Raw genomic sequence first — 16,879 nt, 5'->3', positions numbered from 1 at the left:
ATGTCGGAGAGTGTTTTGCCTATGTTCTCCTCTAGGAGTTTTATAGTTTTTGGTCTTACATTTAGATCTTTAATCCATTTTGAGTTTATTTTTGTGTATGGTGTTAGAAAGTGTTCTAGTTTCATTCTTTTACAAGTGGTTGACCAGTTTTCCCAGCACCACTTGTTAAAGAGATTGTCTTTTCTCCATTGTATATGCTTGCCTCCTTTGTCAAAGATAAGGTGTCCATAGGTGTGTGGGTTTATCTCTGGGCTTTCTATTTTGTTCCATTGGTCTATATTTCTATCTTTGTGCCAGGACCATACTGTCTAGATGACTGTGGCTTTGTAGTATAGTCTGAAGTCAGGCAGGTTGATTCCTCCAGTTCCATTCTTTTTTCTCAAGATTGCTTTGGCTATTCGAGGTTTTTTGTATTTCCATACAAATTGTGAAATTATTTGTTCTAGCTCTGTGAAAAATACCGTTGGTAGCTTCATAGGGATTGCACTAAATCTATAGATTGCTTTGGGTAGTATACTCATTTTCACTATATTGATTCTTCCGATCCATGAACATGATATATTTCTCCATCTCCGTTAGTGTCCTTTTTGATTTCTTTCACCAGTCTTTTATAGTTTTCTATATATAGGTCTTTAGTTTCTTTAGGTAGATATATTCCTAAGTATTTATTCTTTTCGTTGCAATGATGAATGGAATTATTTCCTTAATTTCTCTATTTTCTCATTATTAGTGTGTAGGAATGCAAAGGATTTCTGTGTGTTGATTTTATATCCTGCAACTTTACTATATTCATTGATTAGTTCTAGTAATTTTCTGGTGGAGTCTTTAGGGTTTTCTATGTAGAGGATCATGTCATCTGCAAATAGTGAGAGTTTTACTTCTTCTTTTCCAATTTGGATTCCTTTCATTTCTTTTTCTGCTCTGATTGCTGTGGCCAAAACTTCCAAAACTATGTTGAATAGTAGTGGTGAGAGTGGGCACCCTTGTCTTGTTCCTGACTTTGGGGGAAATGCTTTCAACTTTTCACCATTGAGGATAATGTTTGCTGTGGGTTTGTCATATATAGTCTTTATTATGTTGAAATATGTTCCTTCTATTCCTGCTTTCTGGAGAGTTTTTATCATAAATGGATGTTGAATTTTGTCAAAGGCTTTCTTTGCATCTATTGAGATAATCATATGGTTTTTATTTTTCAATTTGTTAATGTGGTGTATTACATTGACTGATTTGCAGATATTGAAGAATCCTTGCATCCCTGGGATAAAGCCCACTTGGTCATGGTATATGATCTTTTTAATGTGTTGTTGGATTCTGATTGCTAGAATTTTGTTAAGGATTTTTGCATCTATGTTCATCAGTGATATAGGCCTGTAGTTTTCTTTTTTTGTGGGATCTTTGTCAGGTTTTGGTATTAGGGTGCTGGTGGCCTCTTAGAATGAGTTTGGAAGTTTATCTTCCTCTGCAATTTTCTGAAAGAGTTTGAGTAGGATAGGTGTTAGCTCTTCTCTAAATGTTTGGTAGAATTCAGCTGTGAAGCCATCTGGACCTGGGCTTTTGTTTGCTGGAAGATTTCTGATTACAGTTTCAATTTCCGTGCTTGTGATGGGTCTGTTAAGATTTTCCATTTCTTCCATGTTCAGTTTTGGAAAGCTGTAATCTCTCCATTTTCATTTCTAATTTTATTGATTTGATTTTTCTCCTTTTGTTTCTTGATAAGTCTGGCTAATGGTTTGTCAATTTTATTTATCCTTTCAAAGAACCAGCTTTTGGCTTTGTTGATTTTTGCTATGGTCTCTTTTGTTTCCTTTGCATTTATTTCTGCCATAATTTTTAAGATTTCTTTCCTTCTACTAATCCTGGGGTTCTTCATTTCTTCCTTTTCTAGTTGCTTTAGGTGTAGAGTTAGGTTATTTATTTGACTTTTTTCTTGTTTCTTGAGGTATGCCTGTATTGCTATGAACCTTCTCCTCAGGACTGCTTTTACAGTGTCCCACAGGTTTTGGGTTGCTGTGTTTTCATTTTCATTCCTTTCTATGCATATTTTGATTTCTTTTTTGATTTCTTCTGTGATTTGTTGGTTATTCAGCAGCATGTTGTTCAGCCTCCAGATGTTGGAATTAAAAATTTTTTTTCTCCTGTAATTGATATCTAATCTTACTGCATTGTGGTCAGAAAAGATGCTCGGAATGATTTCAATTTTTTTGAATTTATCAAGGCTAGATTTATGGCCCAGAATGTGATCTGTCCTGGAGAAGGTTCCATGTGCGCTTGAGAAAAAGGTGAAATTCATTGTTTTAGGGTGGAATGAGCTACAGATATCAATTAGGTCTAACTGGTCTATTGTATCGTTTAAAGTTTGTGGTTCCTTGTTAATTTTCTGTTTAGTTGATCTATCCATAGGTGTGAGTAGGGTATTAAAGTCCCCCGCTATTATTGTGTTATCGTTAATTTCCCTTTTCATACTTGTTAGCATTTGTCTTACATATTGTGGTGCTCCTATGTTGGGTGCATATATATTTATAATTGTTATATTATCTTTTTGGATTGATCCTTTGATCATTATGTAGTGTTCTTCTTTGTCTCTTTTCACAGCATTTGTTTTAAAGTCTATTTTATCTGATATGAGTATTGCTACTCATGCTTTCTTTTGGTCCCTATTTGCATGAAATATCTTTTTCCAGCCCTTCACTTTCAGTCCATATGTGTCCCTTGTTTTGAGGTGGGTCTCTTGTAGACAACATATGTAGGGGTCTTGTTTTGTATCCATTCAGCCAGTCTTTGTCTTTTGGTTGGGGCATTCAACCCATTTACGTTTAAGGTAATTATTGATAAGTATGATTCCATTGCCATTTACTTTATTGTTTTGGGTTCAATTTTATACACCCTTTTTGTGTTTCCTGTCTAGAGAAGATCCTGTAGCATTTGTTGGAGAGCTGGTTTGGTGGTGCTGAATTCTCTCAGCTTTTGCTTGTCTGTAAAGCTTTTGATTTCTCCTTCATATTTGAATGAGATCCTTGCTGGCTACAGTAATCTGGGTTGTAGGTTATTTTCTTTCATTACTTTAAGTATGTCCTGCCATTCCCTCCTGGCCTGAAGAGTTTCTATTGAAAGGTCAGCTGTTATCCTTGTGGGAATCCCCTTGTGTGTTATTTGTTGTTTTTCCCTTGCTGCTTTTAACATTTGTTCTTTGTGCTTGATCTTTGTTAATTTGATTAATATGTGTCTTGGGGTGTTTCACCTTGGGTTTATCCTGTTTGGGATTCTCTGTTTTCTTGGACTTGGGTGATTATTTCCTTCCCCATTTTAGGGAAGTTTTCAACTATTATTTCCTTAGGTATTTTCTCATGGTCTTTCTTTTTGTTTTCTTCTTCTGGGACTCCTATGATTCGAATGTGGGGGCATTTAACATTGTCCCAGAGATCTCTGAGATTGTCCTCATTTCTTTTAATTAGTTTTTCTTTTTTCCTCTCTCATTCATTTATTTCTACCATTCTATCTTCTACCTCACATATCCTATATTCTGCCTCTGTTATTCTACTATTGGTTCCCTCCAGAGTGTTTTTGAAATTATTTATTACATTATTCATTATATATTGACTCTATTTTTATTTCTTCTAGGTCCTTGTTAAAACCTTTCCTGCATCTTCTCAATCCTTGTCTCCAGGCTATTTATCTGTAATTCCATTTTTTTTTGAATATTTTGGATCATTTTCAGTGTCATTATTCGGAATTCTTTATCAGGTAGATTCCCTATCTCTTCTTCTTTTGTTTGGTTTGGTGGGCATTTATCCTGTTCCTTTACCTGCTGAGTATTCCTCTGTCTCTTCATCTTGTTTATATTGCTGTGTTTCGGGTGGCCTTTCTGTATTCTGGGAGTTTGTGGAGTTCTCTTTATTGTGGAGTTTCCTCACTGTGGGTGGGGTTGTACAGGTGCTTGTCAAGGTTTCCTGGTTAGGGAAGCTTGTTTCGGAGTTCTGGTGGGTGGACTTGGATTTCTTCTCTCTGGAGTGCAATGAAGTTTCCAGTAATGAGTTATGAGATGTCAGTGCGTTTGGAGTGACTTTGGGCAACCTGTATATTGAAGCTCAGGGCTGTGTTCCTGTATTGCTGGAGAACTTGCAGAGTATGTCTTTCTCTGGAACTTGTTGGCCCTTGGGTGGTGCTTGGTTTCAGTGTAGGTATGGAGCCATTTGATGAGCTCCTGTCGATTAATGTTCCCTGTATTCAGGAGTTCTCTGGTGTTCTCAGGATTTGGACTTAAGCCTCCTACTTCTGGTTTTCAGTCTTATTTTTACAGTAGGCTCAAGACTTCTCCATCTATACAGCACCATTGATGAAACATCTAGGTTAAAGATGAAAAGTTTCTCCACAGTGAGGTACACTCGGAGAGGTTCACAGAATTACATGGAGAAGAGAAGAGGGAGGAGGGAGATAGAGGTGACCAGGATGAGATGAGGTGGAATCAAAAGAGGAGAGAGAAAGCTAGCCGGTAATCACTTCCTTATGTGCGCTCCACAGTCTGGACCACTCAGAGATGTTCACAGAGTTATACACAGAAGAGAAGAGGGAGGAAGGAGACAGAGGTGGCCAGGAGGATAAGGGGGTGAGGGGAATCAAAAGGAGAGAGACAGATCCAGCCAGTAATCAGTTCCCTAAGTGTTCTCCACCATCCGGAACACACAAAGAGATTCACAGAGTTGGGTAGAGAAGAGAAGGGGGAGGGAGGAGATAGAGGTGACCTGGTGGAGAAAAAGGAGAGTCCAAAGGGGGAGAGAGCAGTCAAGCCAGTAATCTCACTCCCATGTAAAAATAGGTACTGAAGATTGGGTTCTTAAAGGTACAAAATTGATAACAAATACCAAAAAGCAAAGATTAAAAATCTAGAGTAGAGGTTGGATTTTCAAAAATACAATATTAAAGAAAAAAAAATGTCACAAAAGTTATAATATATATATATGAAGTTTGCTTTAAAAAATAGGGTCTCTTTTTTTTTTGGCAAAGTAATAGTAGATTACATAAATGAAAATTAAAGAAGTAGTAGAGGACTTAAAAATAAAAAAATAAAAAAATGATAGTAAAAACAGTAAAAATATATCTAGGACTTTCTCTAGTGTTGTTGTGGGCAGTGTGAGGTCAGTTCATTTTTGGATAGTTCCTTGATCCGGCTTATATTTCTCAAGATCTATAGGCCCCTTCCTATGTATTTGGTACTAACTACAGGGTTTTAATCTATTGCACCTGTCACTTTAGAGGCGGTTCCCTCTGTTTTAGCTTCTTCTGTTTGCTAGTCTCTTCAGTGTCTAATTTCCGACCTGACACAAGGGGGCGGTGGTGGACACTTTTTTAGGCTCACTTGCTCAGTCGTGCAAATAAGTAACACTGGCATGTGCTCACAGTGTCTTGGCCACACTGGGTTTGCCCCACTCATGGTGTGTGTGGTTTCCCTGTCTACACTGCTTAGGCTCTAGGTTGCTCTGCCAGGAACTGTGTGAGGCCAGTCCTGGGTTGTATGCACTTCCCAGGTCTAAGCCGCTCAGGTTCCGGTACTCAGGTACTCCTCAGAGGTGCAGACTTGGTTGGGCCTGCGTTTTGTGCCCTTCCCAGGTCCGAGCAGCTCAGGTGACCAGGTGCTTGGTGAGCGCAGTTGCTGCAACTTATCACCTCCCCTGTCCCTGCTGTTTGGTTTTCTGGGTGTACAACCAGTGCACCTTCTCAGGTGGATGTTGACTGTCCAGAATCCCAAGAAGTTTTGTTTAGCAATGAAGCCTGATTGCAGTTTGGTAGATAATGCCTCTCTGGGGCCACGATTGCCCTCTTCTGGCTCTGGGTGCCCTTGCCTGCACTGGAGGGGGATAGGCCGGCCTGCTGCCAGCTAGCTTTGCTCAGTCCTTTTTCTGTGCGTGGGCCTGATGGTGTCTTAGGTTAGGGCTTTTCGCATAGCTCTAGTCAGTCTTTTGTTCTGTGAGCAGGCCTGGCAGTGTCTTAGGTTAGGGCTTTTCACGTGGTAGCTATCCCACAGTCTGGTTTGCTATCCTAAGTTAGTTCCCTCATATTGCCCTTGGGGCATTCAGGCCTGGTCCTTACTCTAAGTAATGCAGCCCAGTGCCTCCCTGCCCAGCCCCCGCTTGCTAGTGGTGGATGCAGGCATCTGTGCTGCTTCTCCACTGGAAGTTACCGTTGGGCACATAATCTGTGGGTTTTAATTATTTATTTATTTTTCCTCCCGGTTATGTTGCCCTCTGTGGTTTCAAGGCTCACCACAGACTCGGCAGTGAGAGTGTTTCCTGGTGTTTGGAAACTTCTCTTTTTTAAGACTCCCTTACTGGGACGGATATCTGTCCCTACCTCTTTTGTCTCTCATCTTTTATATTTTTTCCTGCCTCCTTTTGAATACAATGGACTGCTTTTCTGAGTGCCTGATGTCCTCTGCCAGCATTCAGAAGTTATTTTGTGGAATTTACTCAGCGTTCAAATGTTCTTTTGATGAATTTGTGGGGGAGAAAGTGGTCTCACCATCTTATTCCTCTGCCATCTTAGGAGCGCCCACAAATTTATTTTTTGATTAAATTTGTATATGAATACTCTGCTCCAGTTCAAATATTCTGTTACTTGAATGAGACTTAATATTTTATGCATTCATGCCCTTTTACTTGAATGGAACACCCCTTTTACCGTCTTTCCATGTCACTATATGTTCATTCTTCAAGATACCCCTTACTATTTGCCTCCTCTATACAGGCTTTCCAGAGCTTCCACCCACATGGATATCTATTACCATGGGAATGTTGGAGCACATCCCTTTTCATTACATATTCGTTGTATACCTTATATGGCACTACTGGGATAACCCTAAATGATTGCCCTCCAGTGGTTCTTGAACAATTGTGTGTATATTTATATGTATAAAGGATATATTTGGAGGTGCTTACTTTCCACAGGCCCATAAAGCTCTAGGTGCTCACAAATCTCCAGCCAAACTGATAAACAGATGAGCTTCTGAGCTAAGGGCAGGCAATGCAGAGTGACTATACGGTGAGGAGAATGCTGCCCGGTAGAAATGACAACCATAGTGCTGTTCAATGAGGTGATAGACCCTAGAGTTCAGAGTCAGGCTGCATTGGGCCATGTTCAGATATGTGAGCAGTGGAAACCAGGAAAGACAGCAAATAACTCAGAGCAAAGGATTTATGAAAGGTAGAGTTTAGAGAACTCATTATCAAGAGAGGGAGTGCCTCTTAATTAAGCGCCTGCCTTAATTCCTAGCACCGTTCTGATTTCCAACATATTTTACCTGAGGCTCAGCTGTATTTCCTTTTCTTCTTTGAGATAGCCTTACAATGAATCACAATTTTATTTTAGTTCCCTTTCACGTGATTTAAAGAAGCTTGAAGATGACAAGTCCAATCAGGGGTCTGAGTTCTTTAACAGTAGGAACAATACCCTATACTTTGTTTTCTCTCCTGCAACTTTGTCCTATAAGTTGGTTCAAGCAATTTCCTAAAATATTTTTTATCTCTTCACAATCTCTTATTTCTGTCATTAATGATACCCTCTCCCAAAATGTATCTTTTCATGTATATATTCTTATAACTTCAGCATTTATATGGTTCTGATTGGATTTGAGTCCCAGTTCTATCATTTATTAGCTGTGAGATCTCACTATAAAGTGAGAAGATTACACCAGCAGATTGCTAGAAAGCCATTTATGCCACTGGAATTAGAAACCATGATTAACCACCAGGGGAAAAAATTTGAGTTAGGGGCTTAACAATTACATTCATAATTTTCCCACTGAGCAAGTGTCATGCATGGAATAAAAATAGAGCTTTTTAATAAAAACTAAGCTCATCAACAGAGCACATGCAAATATGATGATATTTGGGTTTGGATGATGTAGCACTCTACTCAGATACAGTATGTGTTTGTGTAAAATATTTAAAAGAAAACAAAACAGATGTATGGTAATTGAAACAATGCTACTGGATTAAAAAAAAAAAGGACCCAAGACAGACAATAAGATCTTTAAGGAGATGCATTACTCTGTTTATTATGAATGTTAATTATTAACAGATCTCTTTGAGAGAGAAATAGCAAAAGCTCACATTTCTGGAGTTTTTACTTTATGCTCAGCATTTTACTTACTACCTGTCATACAAATCAACCCTCAAAGAGTTCTATGATATGAATTCTGTAAGTTTCCATCTTACAGAAAAGAAAATTGAGGTATAGGGAGTAAAATGATCTTTCCAAGAATTTGAACATAAATAATCTCTTTGATTATTCATGTCAAACTACATTACTTCATTGATGACTCCCGTTTGACATGTAAGAGTGAAGAAAACAGCAAAATCTTTATGTATCATAGCGTTTCTTATCCACACCTGCTAGAGTGCGAGCTCCAGAGCCTTGTAAAGTTCAGTCTAGTTATTTCTAGCAGTGTCCAGAGGATGTTTTATATGTGTTAATGACCAAATTTGACTGGTGCCCATGGGTTGCACCAATTACTTGGGGTCAGATAATTGAAAGGACTCGAAGGACTCTAATAAGGTATGCTCATGAATGATTTATGGCAAGCAAAGGCTGCATGGTACCAAGATCCAGAAAACACAAAGCAACAGTATGGGAGCCTGGAACACCTGAGCACAGCTTTCAGAGTCCTTTTCTCAGTTGTGAAGAATATGTTCTGTCTCAGGATCATGGGCCACCAATGTCACCAGGAGGTAATCTGTTCCAGGAAGACAAGGCACAAGTCTTCTTGGAGGTCTTTCATGCCTCACTGATGACACAGCCAAAATCAGTCTGAGTGACCAAGTAAACCAGGTGAGGAACCATCAATCTATACATTGTCATTAAACAAGGCAGACCAGCTGGCACTGGGCATCTCCAGGAGAATTTCGGGCTTTAAACAGCGTACCATAAATCATTAGCTAGAACATTTCTTTGCTATCTTGGCCAAGGGTCTGTACCATAGCTCCAGGAATCCCTGGAGATGCCTGCAGATGAGCTACAAATACATCTCATTGCAACAAAATGTGGATTTATCACTTAAGAAGTTCTCCCTTGCTCTAGCCCAGTGCTCAAACAATAAACTTTCTATAAAGATGGAAATTTCCTTGATTTATGATCACCAATACAGTAGCAACTAGTGACTGCTGCTGCTGCTGCTAAGTCACTTCAGTCATGTCCGACTCTGTGGGACCCCATAGACGGCAGCGCACCAGGCTCCCCCATCCCTGGGATTCTCCAGGCAAGAACACTGGAGTGGGTTGCCATTTCCTTCTCCAATGCAGGAAAGTGAAAAGTGAAAGTGAAGTTGCTCAGTCGTGTCTGACTCTTCGCGACCCCACACTTAAAATATGACTAGTGTGACCAAGGAACTGAATTTTATTTTTAATTTTTTTTAATTTATTTTTTATTGAAGGATAATTGCTTTAAGAATTTTGCTGTTTTCTGTCAAACCTCAACACAAATCAGCCATAGCTGTATATGTATCCCCTCCCTTCTGAAGCTCCCTCCCACCTCCCACCCCACCCTACCCCTCTAGGTTGATACAGAGCCCCTGTTTGAGTTTCCTGAGCCATACAGCAAATTCCCGTTGGCTATCTATTTCACATATGGTAATGTAAGTTTCCATGTTACTCTCTCCACACATCTCAGCCTTTCCTCCCCTCTCCCCATGTCCATAGGTCTGTTCTCTATGTCTGTTTGTCCACTGTTGCCCTGTAAGGAAATTCTTTAGAACCATTTTTATAGATTCCATATATGTGTGTTAGAATACGATATTTATCTTCTTTCTGACTTTCTTCACTCTGTATAATAGGTTCTAGGTTAACCCACCTCATCAGAACGGACTGAAATGCGTTCCTTTTTTTGGCTGAGTAATATACTACAACTTCTTTATCCATTCATCTGTCGATGGACATCTAGGTTGCTTCCGTGTTCTAGCTATTGTAAATAGTGATGCAGTGAACAATGGGATACATGTGTCTTTTTCAATTTTAGTTTGCTGGGTCATATGGTGGTTTTATTCCAAGTTTTTAAAGGAATTTCCATATTGTCTTCTATAGTGGCTGTATCAATTTACATTTCCACAAACAGTGCAAGAGGGTTCCATTTTCTCCACACCCTCTCCAGCATTTATTGTTTGTAGACTTTTTGAGGACGGCTGTTCTGACAGGTGTGAGGTGATATCTCATTGTAGTTTTGATTTGCATTTCTCTAATCATGAGTTATGTTGAGCATCTTCTCATGTGTTTATTAGCCATCTGTATATCTTCTTTGGAGAAATGTCTGTTTAGGTCTTTTCCCCACTTTTTGATTGGGTTGTTTGCATTTCTGGTATTGAGTTGTATGAGCTGCTTGTATATTTTGGAAATTAATTCTTTGTCAGTTGTTTCATTTACTATTATTTTTTTTCCCATTCTGAGGGTTGTCTTTTCATCTTGCTTATAGTTTCCTTTGCTGTGCAAAAGCTTTTAAGTTTAATCAGGTCCCACTTGTTTACTTTTGTTTTTATTTCTGTTACTCTAGGTCATAGAGGATCTTGCTGTGATTTATGTCATCGAGTGTTCTGCCTATGTTTTCCTCTAAGAGTTTTCTAGTTTCTGATCTTACATTTAGGTCTTTAATCCATTTTGAGTCAATCCTTGTGTAGGTGTAGGTGTTAGGAAGTGTCCTAATTTCATTCTTTTATATGTAGCTGTCCAGTTTTCCCAGCACCATTTATTGAAGAGGCTGTCTTTGCTGCATTGTATATTCTTGCCTCCTTTGTCAAAAATAAGTTACCCATAGGTGCATGGGCTTATTTCTCGGCTTTGTATCTTGTTCCATTGGTCTATATTTCTGTTTTTGTGCCAGTACCATACTGTCTTGATGACTGGAGCTTTGTAGTATAATCTGAAGTCAGGAAGAATGGAGTCCAGTTCCATTTTTCTTTCTCAAGACTGCTTTGGCTATTTGGGATCTTTTGTATCTCCATATAAATTATGAAAATTTTAGTTCTAGTTCTGTGAAAAATACCATTGGCAATTTGATAGGGATTGCATTGAATCTATAGATTGCATTTAGTAGTATAGTCATTTTTACAATATTGATTCTTCCTACCCAGGAACATGGAATATCTCTCCATCTGTTTATGTCATCTTTCTTTCATTAGTGTCTTATAATTTTCTGTGTACAGTTCTTTTGTCTCCTTAGGTAACTTTATTCCCAGATATTGAATTCTCTTTGTTGCAATGGTGAATGAGGTTGATTCGTTAATTTCTCTTTCTGATTTTTCATTGTTAGTATAGAGAAATGCAAGTGACATCTGTGTATTGATTTTGAATCCTGAAACTTTGCTAAATTCACTGATTAGCTCTAGTAATTTTCTGATACTATCTTTAGGGTTTTCTATGTACAGTATCAGTTAGAACTGGACATGGAACAACAGACTGGTTCCAAATAGGAAAAGTGGTTCGTCAAGGCTGTATATTGTCACCCTGTTTATTTAACTTATATGCAGAGTACATCATGAGAAACGCTGGACTGGAAGAAACACAAGCTGGAATCAAGATTGCCAGGAGAAATATCCTGAATTTTTCCGAAGGCTTTTCCTGCATCTATTGAGATGATCATATGTTTTTTATCTTTGAATTTGTTAATATATCAATCACCTCAGATATGCAGATGACACCACCCTTATGGCAGAAAGTGAAGAGGAAATCAAAAGCCTCTTGATGAAAGCGAAAGAGGAGAGTGAAAAAGTTGCCTTAAAGCTCAACATTCAGAAAACGAAGATCATGGCATCCAGTCCCACCACTTCATGGGAAATAGATGGGGAAACAGTGTCAGACTTTATTTTTCTGGGCTCCAAAATCACTACAGATGGTGACCGCAGCCATGAAATTAAAAGACGCTTACTCCTTGGAAGGAAAGTTATGACCAACCTAGATAGCATATTCAAAAGCAGAGACATTACTTTGCCAACAAAGGTTCATCTAGTCAAGGCTATGGTTTTTCCTGTGGTCATGTATGGATGTGAGAGTTGGACTATGAAGAAGGCTGAGCACCAAAGAATTGATGCTTTTGAACTGTGGTGTTGGAGAAGACTTTTGAGAGTCCCTTGGACTTCAAGGAGATCCAACCAGTCCATTCTGAAGAATATCAGCCCTGGGATTTTTTGGAAGGAACGATGCTAAAGCTGAAACTCCAGTACTTTGGCCACCTCATGTGAAGAGTTGACTCATTGGAAAAGACTCTGATGCTGGGAGGGATTGGGGGCAGGAGGAGAAGGGGACGACAGAGGATGAGATGGCTGGATGGCATCACTGACTCGATGGATGTGAGTCTCAGTGAACTCCGGGAGTTGGTGATGGACAGGGAGGCCTGGCGTGCTGCGATTCATGGGGTCGCAAAGAGTTGGACACGACTGAGCGACTGATCTGATCTGATCTGATGTACAGTATCATGTCATCTGCAAACAGTAAGAGCTTTACCTCTTCTTTTCTGATCTGGATTCCTTTTATTTCTTTTTCTTCTCTGATTGCTGTAACTAGGACTTCCAGAACTATGAATAATAGTGGTGAAAGTGGATACCTTTGTCTTGTTCCTGATCTTAGGGGGGATGCTTTCAGTTTTTCACCATTGAGAATAATGTTTGCTGTAGGCTTATCATATATGGCCTTTACTATGTTAAGCTAGTTTCCTTCTAGGCCCATTTTTTGAAGAGTTTTAATTATAAAGCAGTGCTGAATTTTTCCGAAGGCTTTTCCTGCATCTATTGAGATGATCATATGTTTTTTATCTTTGAATTTGTTAATATACTGTATCACATTGATTTGTGTATATTGAAGAATTCTTGCATTCCTAGAATAAACCCAACTTGATCATGGTGTATGAGATTTTTGATGTGTTGCTGAATTCTGTTTGCTAAATTTTGTTGAGGATTTTTGCATCTATGTTCATCAGTGATACTGGTTTGCAGTTTTCTTTTTTGTGTGTGTTGTTTTTGTCTGGTTTTGGTATCAGGGTGATGGTGGCCTTGTAGAATGAGTTTGGAAGTATTCCTTCCTCTAATTTTTTGAAAGAGTTTTAGCAGGATAGGCATTAGCTCTTCTCTAAATGTTTGATAGAATTCTCCTGTGAAGCTGTCTGGTCCTGGACTTTTGTTTTTTGGGAGTTTTTTTTTTTTTTTTTTTTTTTTTTTTTTTTTTTTTTTATCACAGCTTCAATTTCAGTGCTTATAATTGGGTTGTTCATAATTTTTAATTCTTCCTGGTTCAGTCTTGGGAGATTGAACTTTTCTAAGAATCTGTCCATTTCTTCCAGGTTATACATTTTATTTCTATAGAATTGTTCATAATAGTCTCTTATAATCCTTTGTATTTCTGCATTGTTTGTTGTAACCTCTCCTTTTTCATTTCTACTTTTGTTGATTTGATTCTTCTTTTTCTCTTGATGAGTCTGGCTAAAGACTTGTCAATTTTGTTTATCTTTTCAAAGAACCAGCTTTTATTTTTATTAATCTTTACTGTTGTTTCTTTCATTTCTTTTTCATGTATTTCTGTTCAGATCTTTATGATTTCTTTCCTTCTACTAATTTTGGGGTTGTTTTGTTCTTCTTTTCCCAGTTGTTTTAGGTGTAAATTTAGGTTGTCTATTCGATGTTTTTCTTGCTTCTTGAGGTGGCACTGTATTGCCATAAACTTCCCTCTTAGAACTGCTTTTGGTGCATCCCATAGGTTTTGAGTTGTCGTGTTTTCATTGTCATTTGTTTCCAGAAGTTTTCTGATTTCCCTTTTGATTTCTTCAGTAACCTGTTATTTAGAAACGTGTTGTTTAATCTCCATGTGTTTGTGTTTCTTACAGTTTTTTTCCTTCTTGTAATTGATATCTACTCTCATAGTATTGTGGTTGGAGAAGATTCTTGATACGATTTTAATTTTCTTAAATTTACTGAGGTTTGATTTGTGACCCAAGATGTGGTCTATCCCGGAGAACATTCCATGTGCACTTGAGAAGGTGTATTCTTCTGCATTTGGATGGAATGTCCTGAAGATATCAATGAGATCCATCTCATCAAATGCATCATTTAAGACTTGTGTTTCTTTATTAATTTTCTGTTTTGGTGATCTGTCCATTGGTGTGAGTGGGTGTTAAAGTCTACTACTATTATTGTGTTACTGTCAATTTCTCCTTTTATGTCTTAGTGTTTTTCTTAGATTTGAGGTGCTCCTATGTTGGGTGCCTAGATGTTTACAATTGTTATGTCTTCCTCTTGGATTGATTGCTTGATACTATGTAGTGTCCTACCTTATATCTTGTAATCTTCTTTATTTTAAGGTCTATTTTGACTGATATGAGGATTGCTCCTCCAGCTTTCTTTTTCTTCCCATTTACATGGAATACATTTTTCCATCTTTTCACTTTCAGACTATAGATGTCTTTAGGTCTGAAGTGGGTTTCTTGTAGACAGCATAGGTATGGGTCTTGCTTTTGTATCCATTCAGCCAGGCTGCGTCTTTTGGTTGGAGCATTTAATCCATTTACACTTAAAGCAATTATTGATATATATGTTCCTATTGCCATTTTCTTAATTGTTTGGGGTTGATTTTGTAGATCTTTTTTCTTCTCTTGTATTTCTTGACTATATAAGTCCCTTTAACATTTGTTGTAAAGCTGGTTTGGTTGTACTGAATTCTCTTAACTTTTGCTTGTCTGAAAAGCTTTTGATTTCTCCATCAATTTTGAATGAAATCCTTGCTGGGTACAGTAATCTTGGTTGTAGATTTTTCCCTTTCAATACTTCAAATATATCTGCAATTTCCTTCTGGCCTGTGAAGTTCCTGCTGAAAGATCACCTTTTAAGCATATAGGATTTCCTTTGTATGTTGCTTGTTGCTTCTCCCTTGCTGCTTTTAATATTCTTTTTGTGTTTAGTCTTTGTTAGTTTGATTAGTATGTGTCTTGGTATGTTTCTCCTTGTGTTTATCCTGTATGGGACTCTTTGTGCCTCTTAGACTTGACTATTTCCTTTTCCATGTTGGGGAAATTTTCAACTCTAATCTCTTCAAAATTTTTCTCATACTTTTTATTTTTCTCTTCTTCTTCTGGGACCCCTATAATTTGAATGTTGGTGTGTTTGATATTGTCCCAGAGGTCTCTAAGACTATCCTCAGTTCTTTTCAATCTTTTTACTTTATTCTTCTCTTCAGAAGTTATTTCCACCATTTTCTCTTCCAGCTCACTGATTTGTTCTTCTGCTTCAGATATTCTGCTATTGATTCCTTCTAGAGTATTTTTAACTTCAGTAATTGTGTTGTTTGTCTCTGTATGTTTATTCTTTAATTCTTCTAGGTCTTTGTTAATTGAGTCTTGCATTTTCTCCATTTTGTTTTCAAGGTTTTTGATCATCTTTACTATCATTATTCTGAATTCTTTTTCAGGTAGGTTGCCTATTTCCTTTTCAATTATTGGGACTTCTGTGTTTTTAGTTTGTTCTTTCATTTGTGTAATATTTTTCTGCCTTTTCATTTTTTTAAACTTCTTGTGTTTGCAGTCTCCTTTCCCAGGCTTCAAGGTTGGATTCTTTCTCCCTTTTGGTTTCTGCCCTCCTGAGGTTGGTCCAGTGGTTTGTGTAAGTTTTGTATAGGGTGAGATTTGTGCTGAGTTTTTGTTTGTTTGTTTGCTTTTCCTCTGATGAGCAAGGCTGAGTGAGGTGGTAATCTTGTCTGTTGATGATTGGGTATGTATTTTTGTTTTGCCTGTTGCTTAGATGAGGCATCCAGCACAGGATGCTATTGGTGGTTGGGTGATGCCGGGTCTTGTATTTAAGTGGTTTCCTTTGTGTGAGTTCTATTTGATACTTCCTAGGGTTAGTTCTCTGGAAGTCTAGGGTCTTGGAGTCAGTGCTCCCACTCCAAAGACTTTGGGCTTGATCTCAGTAAGGGTATTGTGACCCATTATCACTGCTGTGCCTTTTCTTATTGGTGTTGCCAGATCTATGATGTAAGTCACCCCAGGTCACAGCTTAGGGCCCAGAACTTTTGGTTTAGATATTTCCATGGCAAGAGTAGAAACTCAGGAGCTGAAATCCTCCATAGGCACAACTGCTGGGGTATGGAAACTTTATCTGTAATTGACAAATCACTGGATAAATTTTAAATTTTAATTAATTTTTGTTTAAGATCCATTTTTGGATCCTGGTGACCATATCAAACAGTGCAACTGTAGACTGTCTCTGTGCTGGACTTGGCAATCTCTGTTAGACACTATTGTGTCTGCTGGCAGCATTGAGGCTTCCACTTGGCACCACCTTTGATATGGGTACTGTTACCAGAAATGCTGGACTGGATGAAGCACGAGCTGGAATCAAAATTGCCAGGAGAAATATCAATAACTTCAGATAGGCAGATGACACCACCATTATGGCAGAAAGCAAAGAAGAACTGAAGAGCCTCTTGATGAAAGTGAAGGAGGAGAGTGAAAAAGTTGTCTTAAAACTCAACATTCAGAAAACTAAGATCATAGCATCTGGTCTCATTACTTCATGGCAAATAGATGGGGAAACAGTGGAAACAGTGACAGACTTTATTTTGGCGGGCTCCAAAATCACTTCAGATGGTCATTGTAGTCATGAAATTAAAAGACGCTTGCTCCTAGGAAGAAAAGTAATGACCAACCTGCTGCTGCTACTGCTAAGTCGCTTCAGTTGTGTCTGACTCTGTGCGATCCCATAGATGGCAGCCCACCAGGCTCCCCCATCCCTGGATTCTCCAGGCAAGAACACTGGAGTGGGTTGCCATTTCCTTCTCCAATGCATGAAAGTGAAAAAATAAAGTGAAGTCGCTCAGTCGTGTCCGACTCCTAGTGACTCCATGGACTGCAGCCCACCAGACCC

Source organism: Bubalus bubalis, chromosome 13 (assembly GCF_019923935.1).
Source record: "Bubalus bubalis isolate 160015118507 breed Murrah chromosome 13, NDDB_SH_1, whole genome shotgun sequence".
Classification (NCBI taxonomy): Eukaryota; Metazoa; Chordata; class Mammalia; order Artiodactyla; family Bovidae; genus Bubalus; species Bubalus bubalis.
This window is presented reverse-complemented; position numbering follows the sequence as displayed.